We start from the raw sequence: 13,521 nt of genomic DNA, 5'->3' as shown, positions 1-13,521 counted from the left end.
TTCTAATGCAGTTAGGATGGCCAATGATCACCTGGACCGGGCAGCTGGGTATGGTCATCACAGAATCAAATAATTGGGTTGAAAGGGACCTTCAAGGCCATCAAATTCCAACCCTTCTGCCACAGGCAGGAACATCTTCCACAGGATCCCAGGCTGCTCAGGGCCCCATCCAGCCTGGCCTTGAACACTTCCAGGGATGGTGCAGCCACAGCTTCTCTGGGAAACTTCTTCCAGGGCCTCACCATCCTTTGAGTAGTGAGCTTCTTTGTAATATTTAGTCTAAGTCTACTTTCTGTAAGTTTGAAGCCATTACCCCTAGTTCTCTCACTACATGCTCCTGTAAAAAGTCCCTCTCTGTCTTTCTTGTAGTCTCCTTCTGGTGTTGGAAGGCCAAAATTTGGTCACACCAAAGCCTTCTCTTATCTAGGCTGAACAATCTTAATTCTCTTATCCTTTCCTTGTAGGAGATGTGCTCCATTCCTCTGATCATCTTGGTGGCCTCCTCTGGACTCATTCCCAACAGTTCCATGTCCTTCCTGTGCTGGAGATTCCAGAGCTGGAGGCAGCTCTGGAGATGGGATCTCGCCAGAGTGGAGCTAAAGCTATTTCAATTCAAAGCCCTGATTGTCCATATAGAGAATATCTCACCTTTCACTGTGATGTTCTTTGTATAGAGAAAACCCAAACAATTTCAGCCCAGGACTATAAAAATTCAAGGCTGTCCTGCAGATGTCTGGCAAGCTGACTTCCTGTCTGGTTGATTTTCTTTATTGTCCAATTGCAATCTGTGAAAAAACCTCCTAGCAGCACATTGTGGATAAACATGTTGTGAATTGGATAATGCTACAGATTATAGGATGTGCAGTAAGTGAAGGGACAGCACAGACAATATCTGAAGTAAACATGAAGGATTTTGTGTTAGGTGATGGCTGTGAGTCACCACACAGCTGCATGTAAAATTCAGGGAAGAGGCAACAGTTTTGGGGCAAGCTGGATGCAAACATATGCCAGGAAAGAGAGCATGAGAGAAGATGTAGAATGATGCTTTGTGAAGTTAATCTAAATCTTACATAAATGCCATATAAGTATTTAATCGAAAAGATTATTGTCTTTTACAGATATGTGATCTGAGATTCTGAGAGCTCAGGCCTTAGTCCAAGGTCACCCGATGAGTCAGTAGATGAACTGAGTGCCTAGAAGTGAAATTATGGTCCCAATTAAAAATAAAAAAATAATTCCAGACTTCAGTGGAATCAAGACTTTTTCCTTGATACCTCTCCTAGCTTCCACTCCTATATCCTGCTTCCTAAACTGCTCCATGTAAATCATTGACAATAGGGTGGAGGAGCATGGGCTGCAGAGCCTGTTGGTGCACTGTGACTGACTTTTGGCAGACACTTTCATTGAGCTGAGATGAAGCCCAGAGCAGAGATCTTTCTGAAAACTGCGCTTTTGGTGGTTGAGGGATCTGGAGGGACTCAGCCTGGAGAAAAGGAGGCTCAGGGGAAGCCTTTGTGCTCTCTACAACTCCCTGATACGAGGTTGTAGCCAGGTGGGGATTGGTCTCTTCCCCAGACAACAAGAGGACATGGTCTCAAATTGCACCAGGGAATGTTTGGGTTGGACATCAGGAAGAATTTTTTCATTGAAAGAGTGGTCAAGCATTGGAAGGGGCTTCCCAGGGAGGTGGTGGAGTCACCATCACTGCAGGTGTTGACAAAATGGTGCTCAAACAAAGGTTGGACTTGATAATCTTGGAGATTTTACCAACCTTAATGATTCTGTGATTCTGCCAGGGTGAGATTGTCACAGTGACCATTGCTGTCCTGGAAAATACCTCCTGTATATCAAGACCTACAACCTGCTTTGACTCTGTGGCTGATTTCACAGCAGCTTCAAATCAGGACCATTGAAATCAATTTGAATGAGACCAGTGCAGAGAGGATTATGCTCTGCATCTGAGTAATTTGCTCTGTTAATTTCTCCCAGCAGTAGAAGATTGCTCAAGCATTTTGGAAGCAAACAGGCTGCAATTCAGGCCATTGGAAAACCTCCAGTGTCATTGTTTTGTTTGATTGGTCATTTATGTATATTTACAACCAGGGATGCTTCACAGATGATTATAGTTCTGAATGAAATACTAACAAGAACAACTAATATGTAGGATAGTTTAATTTCTTTTCTGTTCAAGATCCTACAAAAGTACAAAAAGTATTTTTCCTAAACTGAAAAACAAAATATTTTCAATCACATAATACACACACACAAAAAAAAATTAGTAAAAGAAAATGGTACCCAATGTATACTGTTCTGGTTGAATTAAGAAAAGCAGAAACAGCATTTCTGATAAAGAACCTGATTTTGTAGAACAGCTGAAAAGAAGAAAAGGACATTTTATAAAGAAATTATTTTTGTTCTTTTATTAGAGAAAAGAGATTAGAAGGAATGAATGAAGAACTGACATTTTGTACTCTAATTTTGTTAAATGTTTTCAGTTAGAACAGAACTTCAAAGTTTACTTTCTGTCTTGTTTGCCGTGTGGGCTTCTGTCTTACTGTTAATTCTTTGAAGGTTCCTTCTTCTAGCAAACACACATTTCCCTGTCAGTTAACAGCAGCCTTTCATAGAAACAGAATATCCTGAGCTGGAAGGGACCCACAAGGATTGCCAGGTACAACTCCTACTTTCACACCTATGATTTTAGTATTTGGCCCATTCTAGTCATATAGAAAAAGGAAATTTATTTTATATTTTTCTACCACTCCTGGAAAAAAAATGTATCTAGTCTAGTTTATGTCCACAATATAATTCTGAGCACAGAGCCCAGATTTCTTACACTTCCTTATGCTGGGTTTTTTAGACATCTCATCTAAGGTGGGAGAATTCAGGCTTGACTGCTGTTGGACTCAGTGCAAATCTTTCTTGTAAGGGTTTCTGCTGCTAAGAATTCACCAGGGATATCTGTAGTTGTCTGTGGCTTGGCTCAGTTTAGTGCCATGGCAGGGGATTGGATGTAGGTGACCTTTAATGTGCCTTCCAACCCACAACATTCTATGATGATTCTATGACTTTTTGTGGACATTATGCTGATGGTTCTGCCACCAGAATGAATCAGAATTCTTCCAATACCTTAGGGGAGGCAGGAGCCACTCCAGACGTGATCTTCCACTCTTGGACAGCAGTGACCCAGGTCCTTCTGAGTGTGTAGGGTAATTGTCACCCTAAAGGATTTGATGACTGAAAAATAACTTTTCCCAGGCTGACTCTCAGTAAATCTAAGGGAGTGAGAACCATCAGGAAGTGTCTCCTATAATAACAGAATCATAGAATGGTTTGGGTTCAATGGGACCTTAAAGCTCATCCAATTCCAGCCCCCTGCCATGGGGGTTCCATGGGTTCCTGGGTTCCACAATCCCAGGTTCCTCCAAGCCCTGTCCAACTTGGCCTTGAACACTTCCAAGGATGGGAAAGCCACAGCTTCTCTGGGCAACCTGTGCCAGGGCCTCACTACACTCACAATAAAGAATTTCTTCCTAATGCAATCTAAATCTGTCCTACTCCAGCTTAAGGCCATTCCTTCTTGTCCTTTCACTACAAGCCCCTGTGAAAGCCCCTAAGAATCAGAAGCACCCCAGAACACACAATTTTCCTGCAGATGCTTCCCAGGGCTGACAGCATCCTTCTTCTTACCTTCCTTGCAATCCTATGCTTGGAATCACAGAATTTCACCCAGCAAGAGGCAAATATTGAAACCCAAACCCCTGCAGGTGTCTCTCTGTCTCCCCCCACCTTTTTTTTTTTTTTATTTTATTTTTTTTCTTTAATAGCAGTTTTTTCTATCTGGGAATTTTTTATCTTTATTTTTTTTCTGGAAATTGCCATATTCTGAATCTGACACAGGGGCAGGTTCTGGGAGATTTTAATTTTGCTTGAATGAAAAGTGTATCTCAGCTGGTAGTGGTAGCTTTCAGGGCAGAAAAATGATTTTATCATAACTGTAGGGAAAAAAAAAAAGGTGTAATTTGTATGGACCTACATCTGGCACCTTCCAAAGCAAAAATACAACAGAATCATGATCAAAAATTGCCAGTTTCAGGTGAGTCCTGGCAAGAAACTTTTGTGAAGCACGTGTAGGGAGCCATAGGATATTAATGGCATTTTTTGTTCTGTGGCCCTTTTGAAAATAACCCATCTGATAAAAGATAAACTCATCTGCATTGCAGGGTTCTCCCTTCTTCCCCTTTTCTGCTGTGGTTCTTTGCCACTGGCTGCCAGACACTGAAATCCATTAATAACCTTGAATAGACACATTGCTGTGCATGACTTTGATGCTACCCAAAACCTGAGCTCATTGTCCATGACTGACACAGATTTTGGGTGATGTTTTTCTCCTCCTGAGCATCCACTGGCCTTTTATCCCTCCTGAATAAATCCAAGTTTTGGGCACAGGGGCCTTTCCCTCAATACTTTGCTTGTACATATGAAATTGCAAACACTGAGCATCCAGCATAATCCATTACTAACCTTGGCTGGGTCTTCAAGCTCTTGTTATAGCACAGAAAAAGAGGGAAAACCACAAATGTTTGGCCAAACATCCAAATGAACATTGGTAAAGAAAACTATGACTGAAGAGGATGGACTGGAATAAAGGGGTTGGCTCAATTATAGAAAAGAATACAGGTCTCTACACTCTGACTAGGACAAAAAGATTTCATTTAGTCTTCAGGAAAAAAAATCTATTGGGGAGAATAGCAAAGAAAATGAGTACCTGTGGGAGCAATATTTGCTCTATCCATCACTGCCCATTTTTAGCCACAGGTTATCAAATAACTGGAGAAATGGTTCAGGTGTCAGTAGTGCCTTGAGAGAGGATTAGGGCTGTGCACCAGCTGCCAAGAGTTAACTGCTTATATTTTAATTCCTTCTGGCTGGTCAGTGAAATATTGGTCTCTTGGATGAGCTGAAGTGCAGGAGGATGGCCAGTGTTCCTTAAATTAGCAGAGAAGGGCCTAGGGGGGATCACAAGGATTCAGAGGAGTTTGTGAAATATTGAGAAAGGTAATATTGGGTGAAAACTGCTCCATCCTTCATGGCAAGACAGTGAGCCAGCAAAGTGCTGGCCATGTAATTGCTGGAAAAACCTCACTTTTTCAAAGGAGGGATGTTTCCAGCAATAGCTCTTACAGGTTCTTCTCAGAGCCCATTCTAAGGAGTAAAGATTCTGTTTATGTAGGAAACGAGATATTGTCAGAGGGGAAGGTGCCAGCAGCTGTGGAGCAGAAGATTTCTGGAGCTGTCCCCTATCCTTGATTTCTCTAAGCTGCATCAGTGAGCTTTGCACACCATAATTAGTGAAGCCCTGCTTTGCATGGCACAGCTGGGCTGAGCAAATGAGCACAACTGGGGATGGGGAAACAATTAGCACCCAGCATTATAACTGATGGCAGGGTATGGCCTCCCACCCATCACATTCCTCATGCCTCAGGGAAGTCCTGTAGGGAATTTAAAATACTGTTTTTGAAATAAATATACTTCAGTAACCTTAATGAGAATTCAGTTTTATTAAACATTTAGAGAAGCTGAATCAAAGAGAGTTTCAAGGCTCATCTTGCTGTGGATCATATGAGACACTGAATGGATAGGGTGAAGATTGTGCCCTTGTACCCACACAGAAGCTGGTGGGACTGAACCACCACCATCCCCTGATCCTGGCACATGACTGTTCCCATGGCAGCTCTCTGAGAGTGGAACACAAAGAAATTACCATGTTCTGATGGAAATATTGCCTTGATTAAAAAAGACCTCATCAGAAACATTAGCCCTAGTCAAACTTATTGTCCACTCATCACAGGATGTAATATAGCATCCTGCTACTCCTGAATCTGCACTTCAGGCTGGTTTTCTAAGGGAAAATATGAATTTTTGGTCCATTGTATACATAATATTACCATATAAAATACAGTATGCAGTAAATTGCAAACAGCAGTGGCAAAAGAGAGGAAAGACAAATGCTTTTTATGGATGGAATGCAACAATTTCAATTGAAATTCAAAGAGAGATGCTGTTCAGGAAGAAATTCCCTACCATTAAATATTGTTTGGGCAGCTCCATCAGTCAGCCTCCTCCTCCTCCTTTATCTTGCCTGCAATGTTATTTGCACGATGGAAACAGAAGGCTGCAGATAAGGGCTGCATTTCCTCACCCCACAAGCTCTGGGTGAGGTTTCAGGTGCTGGAGTTCTGCTCTGGGTGAGGTTTCAGGTGCTGGAGTTCTGCTCTGGGTGAGGTTTCAGGTGCTGGAGTTCTGCTTTGGACTTTCCAGGAATTATCCTCCAGCCCAAGCTTCTGTTGCAGGGTGAGGAATGAGCACAGGTCAGTTGGGAATGTACCTGTTCTGTATTGAATTTAACCTGATTCCCCAGAAATGAAAAATCATTCCACTCCTTGCTATGAAGCAAGTCTGAAGTGAATTTTTTGGGCCATGTTCTGATGGATGTGAACTTGTGAAAACTTGTGGTGGGTTAAGAGACATCTCATGCTGTGTCTGTGGTGGGGTTCTCCTGCCTTCACTTTGATGGTAGGGAGAGCAGAGCCCAAATTTTTCAATCTGTTTATCTAGGCTGAATTATGCAAGGCACCCAACCCAGATTCTTCTTCTCACTCTTTGTACATAGCTCAAAACTCATGCTGTATATACTGCCAGCACATTATGGAATTATTTGAAATTTATTTAACCTCCGACTCACTAATCTTACCTAAAGCTTAATTATACATGGGGCCAACCACTCCTGTTCCTTCCCCACTCACCCAGCACCCATAAAGCTGATTTATTGTCACTCCAAACTTATCACAAATAATTTTATCTTGCTCAGCCTCCACAGAGACCTTCCCTAACAATAAATATTTACCGTAAATGTTTCACGAGAAATAAATTAGAAAAGACCAAATCATGTTTCAGGTACTACAAACTACTTCTTAGGAGTTTTTATCTGAAGGTAATGGGTGGATATGAAGGGAATGTGTAGCTTCCCATGGCTGTGAAATGAGACAAATTGCTCCAAAATGACCCTTTGAAATTCACTATGTTTAGTTTAAATTGAAAATCCTTAAATGCACTGGAGTTGCTAATTGTTGATGGCAAGGCTGCTAAATATGTAAATTTCTAATTAAAATATAAATTAATCCTCACAAATGAATACCTGCCATCTGCAGAATGATGAGCAGAAGTTTTATGCCATTAATTAATGTTATCACCTATTAGCTTTATTTACATAAGTACATAATTCATGCTGCTTTGCTTTTTCTGATATGCAGCAGTAGATTTTTTTTTTTTTGTATCACTCTAAAATAATTACTGTTCTTTTGAACTTTCACAATGTATTTTAGGCTTTCTGTGTTGCCTTTTAAAGTGTAAGCTAATTGGAGGTATTTTTCCTTTATTAACTCTATCCTTGATGCAGTGGGGTAGAAGGAGGAAGTGTTGGGAATTGCTTTGAGACATCCCCAAATAAAACAACAGTCACTGCTCATTATATTCTGAGTCTTAATGGATTAGATAATTATTTGCCATTCCCAGCTTTGATATATTTTTATAGGACAGTTGAATAGAATATAACTGTTACATTAAGAGATTATAAAGTTCTTCCTGGATTAATAAAGCATAATAACAGCACTGGCATTCAGCTTGTAGGTATAAATATGTATAATGACATTGCCTGTACTTCAGGCTGCTTTTCTAAGGGAAAATATGACTTTTTGTCCCATTGTGTATGTAATGTTAGCATATAATAAATAACATGCAATGAATTATCATCAGCAATGGCAACAGAAAGGAAAGAAAAATGTTATTTATGAGTGGGGCTGCAACAATTTTGACTGAAATTCAACAAGGGATTCTGTTCAGTAAGAAATTCCCTGCCATCAAATATCATTATTTGGGCAATTTCCCAATTTGTTTGTTAAGTGCCTTTCCCAAACTGCCCCTTGAATGCAGCTGATGAATTAATTTTCCCTCCTCAGGTATGGCTGCCTGGAGAAAGGCATCAACCACCACAAATCCATTGCAAAGCTGCTCTGCTGACTTGCCTGTGTCTCATTTTCCTCCCTGGGGCCAGCTCCGTGCCTGCACTGGATCCTCTCTCTGTGGGGAACCATTCCCTAACAACAGATGGGATAAACAATCATTTTCCTAAGCAAATCAAGAGACAGAATCCACTTCAGCCTTTCCCACTGGGAGCAATTCCCACTTTCCAAATGCCACATGCAAAGTCAGTCCTGCCAAGTGTTTTTGCAGGCTGCTGCTCCAGCCTGGGATTTGTTCCCTCCCCACCATGACTTGTGGAGCCTGGCTTGTTCCAGCCTCCTGTTTACTGACACCATTAACTTTTATGGAATTAGAGTGGTAAATGTTTATGGCCAGTCTTTGCTGGATTAATCTTTAATGAGGTTTTTACTAAACACAACTGCATGCTCTCTGACCAGAACTTTGCAGGAACCCAGGAGGCATTAAAATGAAAATTCACACCACTCCTGACTGGAATTATCTTTCTGAGAACCACAACCACTGGTCAAAATAGCAATCACCCAATCTGATAACAACCCCTCTCCCAGAGGGAATATGCCCAGGATGGGGCAAATCCATAATTTCTATGCTGAGAATTGTTCTCCTTCTTCCCAATTGTGATCATCTATTTAATGGGTAAAGAAATGAAAATGGGACTGTTTGAGTTTATTATCAAGTATCTCACAGGGTTTTATATCACAGTGCCTGCTGAGATCTGCAATTAAAGTAAAAAAAGAGTTCATTTCACAACAGGAGTTCAGGGTTTCTTGATACAGTTTGATTTGGTGTTTAAGATTGTTTATTGCTTTCACTGTGCATGAGCACCATCGGAGAGCTGCTGTTATTTTGAAGTCTGCTCTATTATTTAAACCAGTATTTGGGATATGGAGGATGGTCCTAGAAGAGTTTTTGAGGAACTGGGAAGGCCAGGGTCACTTTTCAGAGAAGTTTCAGGCCAGATTTTAAGAAGCAACACTGGTCAAAGAGCAAACTCATTGTATCTTCCTCCAGGCTTGTTGCACTGTTCAGGCTGCTTGTGGGGGTTACAAACCACTGGAATATTGTCACAGTGGTTCCAGTTAACTTTCCTGTCAGGCACCATGCTCTGGAATCCCATGAACATTGGCTGGAAATTAAATTTCATAGAGAGTGGGACTGAATTGTAGACTGACAGCTGAATCCAATTCACATTCCAGCCTCTCTTGCTCTATGGATCAGGGCTCACACCCTTCTGTAGCTCTCCTCACCCATCCCAAATAGTCCCTCTAGTTCCACTGTTTCTGTGGATTTGCATAAAGGTTGCCTCCCATGGCCTGCCTTTTCTCTTTCAGGCATTTCTTAGACAATCAGCTGCTAAAAATCACCATCGTTCAGTGGACTGCAGTGGAACCACACCAATTAAAAATGTTTGAAGAACTGGCAAATTAAACTCCTTTAAATCTATTTTAATGTGCTGTTCCATTCCTTAAATTTTAACTTTATAGTTACTTTCTCGTATAAAAGACCAACAGTCTTTTAGACAAGCAATGCAGCAAATACAGACCTGTGGATTTTTAAATGCAATCAAAAATACTGGCAAGGCACTCTAATTAATGACAAGAAACTCCTTTCTCTGCTGTATGTGATTTGTGAGACAAATACCAGACTTCCTGGGCCGTTGATCTGCCCAGAATGGCAAATTTAGGTTTGATATTGGAACAGAAATCTTTACTGTAGGATTGTTGAGACATTGGAGCAGGCTGCCCAGAGAAGATCTGGATGTCCCAAGTGTCCAAGGCCAGGCTGGACAGGGCTTGGAGCAACCTGGTCTTGTGGAAGGTGCCCCATGGCAGGGGCTGGAGTTAGATGATCCTTTCCAACCCAAACCATTCCATGATCCTATGGTTTTTCTAAAAAATGGAAGTTCCCCTAACAATTTCTAAATTTGTAAATCTCATCCTTTACTAATCTTCAGAAATCTCTTGAGTTGAAGGAAGCAGCTGTTTGAAAGTGCTCAGAGACAGTATGTGAAAAAAAAACCCCTAAAACATCATTTACTACAAATTTCTTAAGTCTCAAGTTATCCAGAAGTGATCCATACTTGATCAGAATCTTCCCTTTTGTTTTTTAAAAATCCACAAAGCCACAAAGAAATTTTATACTATAATATTCCACATTAGCTTTACTGCTTATGTAGAGTCTTTCATCTGGACTTCTCAGGGTAAAGAAAAATTCTACTACATTTATTAAGGATGCACTTTCATTATTTGGAACATACTGAAGAAGCTAAGCTGGACTATGTTACATTTACATAAAGCCAGCATTTTTAACAGTGCTCAGAGCACTGGGCTGTGTGTGCAGACAGGCAAAGGGTTCCTGCTGAAGCCCAAGCAGGGCTGTGCCCCTTCTGGTGTTTGATGACCCTGAGCTGTTCCATGCTTTGTTAGGAAGATCAACCTCCTCAATGTCTTTACATTGCATTCTTCAAAATTTCTGCCTACAGCAGAAATATTTTTTAGCCTAACTTTCTTTTATTAAAAGAAATATGTTTGTCATTGTCAATATGTTATTAATGATGAATAGCCATAAAAAAAAATAAAGGATTTAATTTTTTAAATACAGCTTTACTTTTTAAAGGAAGTTTTTTATATTTTTACTGTGCACATGTCTAACCCTGAGCTGCTTGCTAACACTGCCTGTACATGCAGTGGGGGGAAATGGGCTTCTAGTTCATCAAATGTGTTTCAGTAAATAACCTTAGGGAGTCTGACTCCTACAGAGAAAAATCAGATGAAATTGCCCTGCATTTTCCAGGCATGTGGACTCTCTCCTCTCCTTGCTGCATTAATGGGGTCCCCTCAGCCCCCTCCCACACCTGTCAGCAATGCAGCACGTTTCCACACGGATATGGATCCAGGGAGAAGTGTCAGGATGTAGGAGAGCTGGTAGGGGAAGGATGCAGCAGAATTTGCTCGTTCAATCACAACTGTAGGAAATGACATTTCAAAGGCAGCAACAGGCAGCACTTAACATTTACGAGGAATTGCCTCCTTGCACTCCTGGGGCATTAAGTGCTCATTGCTGTCTGCGTGGGAGGGGTGGTGTGTGCAAAGTGCAATTTGCAGCACATATTAACTGTTTCTAAAGGTTTTTTGAATGCCAAGAGATTCCTTTTGCTTTGTTCCTGGAGAGGGTTTTTTCACTTGCAGAGAGAAAAAATTTGCAAAATATATGTAGAGTGAAATGTGGAGCTGGAGAATCCTTTATCCAGAATTATGACACTGTTTTAATGTGGTTTACCAGAAACCACATGAACTCTATTGGATTCTGAAGTTTTTTTGTCGACAAATTTTGCACTGAAAACTGCCCTGTTTGGCAGTTGTCAACATATAAGATTTAATCCCTTCACCTTCTTTCTGCCACCAAGGCTGAAGTCCTACACAGAACTTTGCTGTTCCATGTGAACAAAGACAGCAGAATAGCATCTTGTAGATTTAGTTTCTGACAGAGATTCTGGAGTTGTTCTCTTCATGTTCCAGACCTGGGGAGGTGCTCAACCTGCTTAGCATGAAACTGCCTCACAATATGAATGTTGTGTCGCTGCTATAAATTTCTACATCTCGGAATTCTGTGTCACTTCAATTACAGCCTCTGCATTAGGCCTATAATTACAACCTCTGCACTTCCCTTGGTTATTGTAAAAGCTGGAATGCTCATAAACCCTGAGGAGCATTGGAAGAACATGAGGGTGAGGCAGAAAATCCCCCCTGTTGTCTCCTATCTATCTGCTCCTGGACAAATTCCCTGAGGAATCAGACACACAAAGTTGTCCTTCTGATGTTTTGTGAACTATAAAACAAACAAGATGGAGACTTTTCAAGCTGCAGAGGCTGCAGATAAGCACCAAGAAATGCTTTGTGATTTGCTTTATTTACATTTACATCAGCCCAGCCCAGGGTGAGCAATTATAAGTAAATGTTGTCAAGGAGAGAAGCTTCAGAACAAAGTTCACTAAAGAAGCCCTGCTGCTGACTCTGAGGGTCAGGAAGAATTTGTTTTTTGTATTGAAACTTTCACTGAAAGGGATTTAAATAAAGATAAATCCTTTCTTGCCTCAGATTTTTGGGAACAGCTTGAATTTACAAAATCATTTTGGCTCACAAGTGCTAAGGACAGCAAATCAGACCTATTTATAAAAATGAATTATTTATTGAATAGATAAGAGGTAACAGATGAAAGACTTTAATCAGAGTTACTTAGTTCACAGTCTAAAAGTAAAGGAATTACTAATAGATTACAGCATAACATAAAACAGTGCTCTATATCAAGTTATCTATAGCAAATCTAGCAAAAGAAATGGTATTGATTAGGAGTTGAATGAAACAACAAAATTATGATATTGTACAGATTCCTTAAGTCAGCCCCTGGGAGGAACCATGAAGCATCATCCTCGCTCACAGGAGAAACTCCAAACTTTTCCAGGGAAATTTGCTGAAGATTTCCACTTTGTGAAAGTTTGGTGTGGCTTTTATAGTTGTAAATCAAATCTCTGTCAGAAATCCAGTTTATCTTGTCAAATCTCACTTCAACACTAAGATGTTTATCTTCAGCTGGGAGATGCCAGACCAGTGTTAACCCACTGACATCAAAATAACTCCCTACAGGACAGCTTGTCCTGCTTGAGTTATCTGACTGGATACCAAACAACAGATAAGCCCTGCTGCAAATGTCAAAGCTGTACTGAAAAATTAAAGTCAAGAGATATTTTTTAAGTTCTTTCTCAAAAAGGACAGAACATTCTGGCCCATTCTTGGACAAGCAACAAAAATCATGTGCATAGTCACAGGATCAGGGAATGGTTTGGATTGGAAGGGATCCCAAAAATCATCTTTTTCTATCCATCTTCCATGGGCAGGTGAGGCCCTGCACCGTTGCCCAGAGATGCTGTGGATGTGCCATCCCTGGAAGCCTTCAAGACCAGGTTGGATGGGGCTTGGAGCAACCTGGGGTGGCTGGGAAGGGACCATGGAAAGGTGTCCCTGCCCATGGCAGCAGGGTTAGAGCTGGATGGTCTTTAACATCCCTTCCAACCCTGATCATTCTGTTATTCTGTGGTTTTATGATCAATAGATAGGAAAAGGTGTTTGGCAGTCCCCTGTGACCTCCCTGTCATGTGAGAGCAAACCCTCTGTCCAAAGCCAGATGAGATGTTCTTGAGCCCTTCACCCTACCACAGCTGGCTTGAAGGCACTTATGTGTGTGCCTGAAAGTTGAAGTCTTCCATGGATTTCTTCCACCCTCTTTCATGATCATTTTGGTAACTTGTGTGCCAGAACATGGGCAGAAAAATGATGGCATTTTGCTTCTGTCTGAATAAATATTTCTATTGTAAGCCAGGAAACACTCAGCTGTGTGATCTGAGCTTCAAATTAAAATCCTTAAGCTACAGAAAGGACAGTTATTTCTTTCTTTCCCTGTTTG

General features: G+C 41.0%; 1 long non-coding RNA gene across 1 annotated transcript; it reads left to right on the top strand.

Moving 5' to 3' along the window:
- Window positions 1-5,460: 5,460 nt before the first annotated feature.
- LOC147655269 (uncharacterized) lies at window positions 5,461-10,661 on the top strand. Its single transcript, XR_015278542.1, has 2 exons — window positions 5,461-6,354; window positions 8,019-10,661. It is a non-coding gene; the product is annotated as an uncharacterized LOC147655269 (long non-coding RNA).
- The last annotated feature ends 2,860 nt before the right edge of the window (window positions 10,662-13,521 follow it).

This window comes from Cyanistes caeruleus, chromosome 1 (genome assembly GCF_971803275.1).
Source record: "Cyanistes caeruleus chromosome 1, bCyaCae1.hap1.1, whole genome shotgun sequence".
NCBI lineage: Eukaryota > Metazoa > Chordata > Aves > Passeriformes > Paridae > Cyanistes > Cyanistes caeruleus.
The sequence above is the reverse complement of the archived record's forward strand: the minus strand, read 5'-3'. Positions and strand labels throughout refer to the sequence as shown.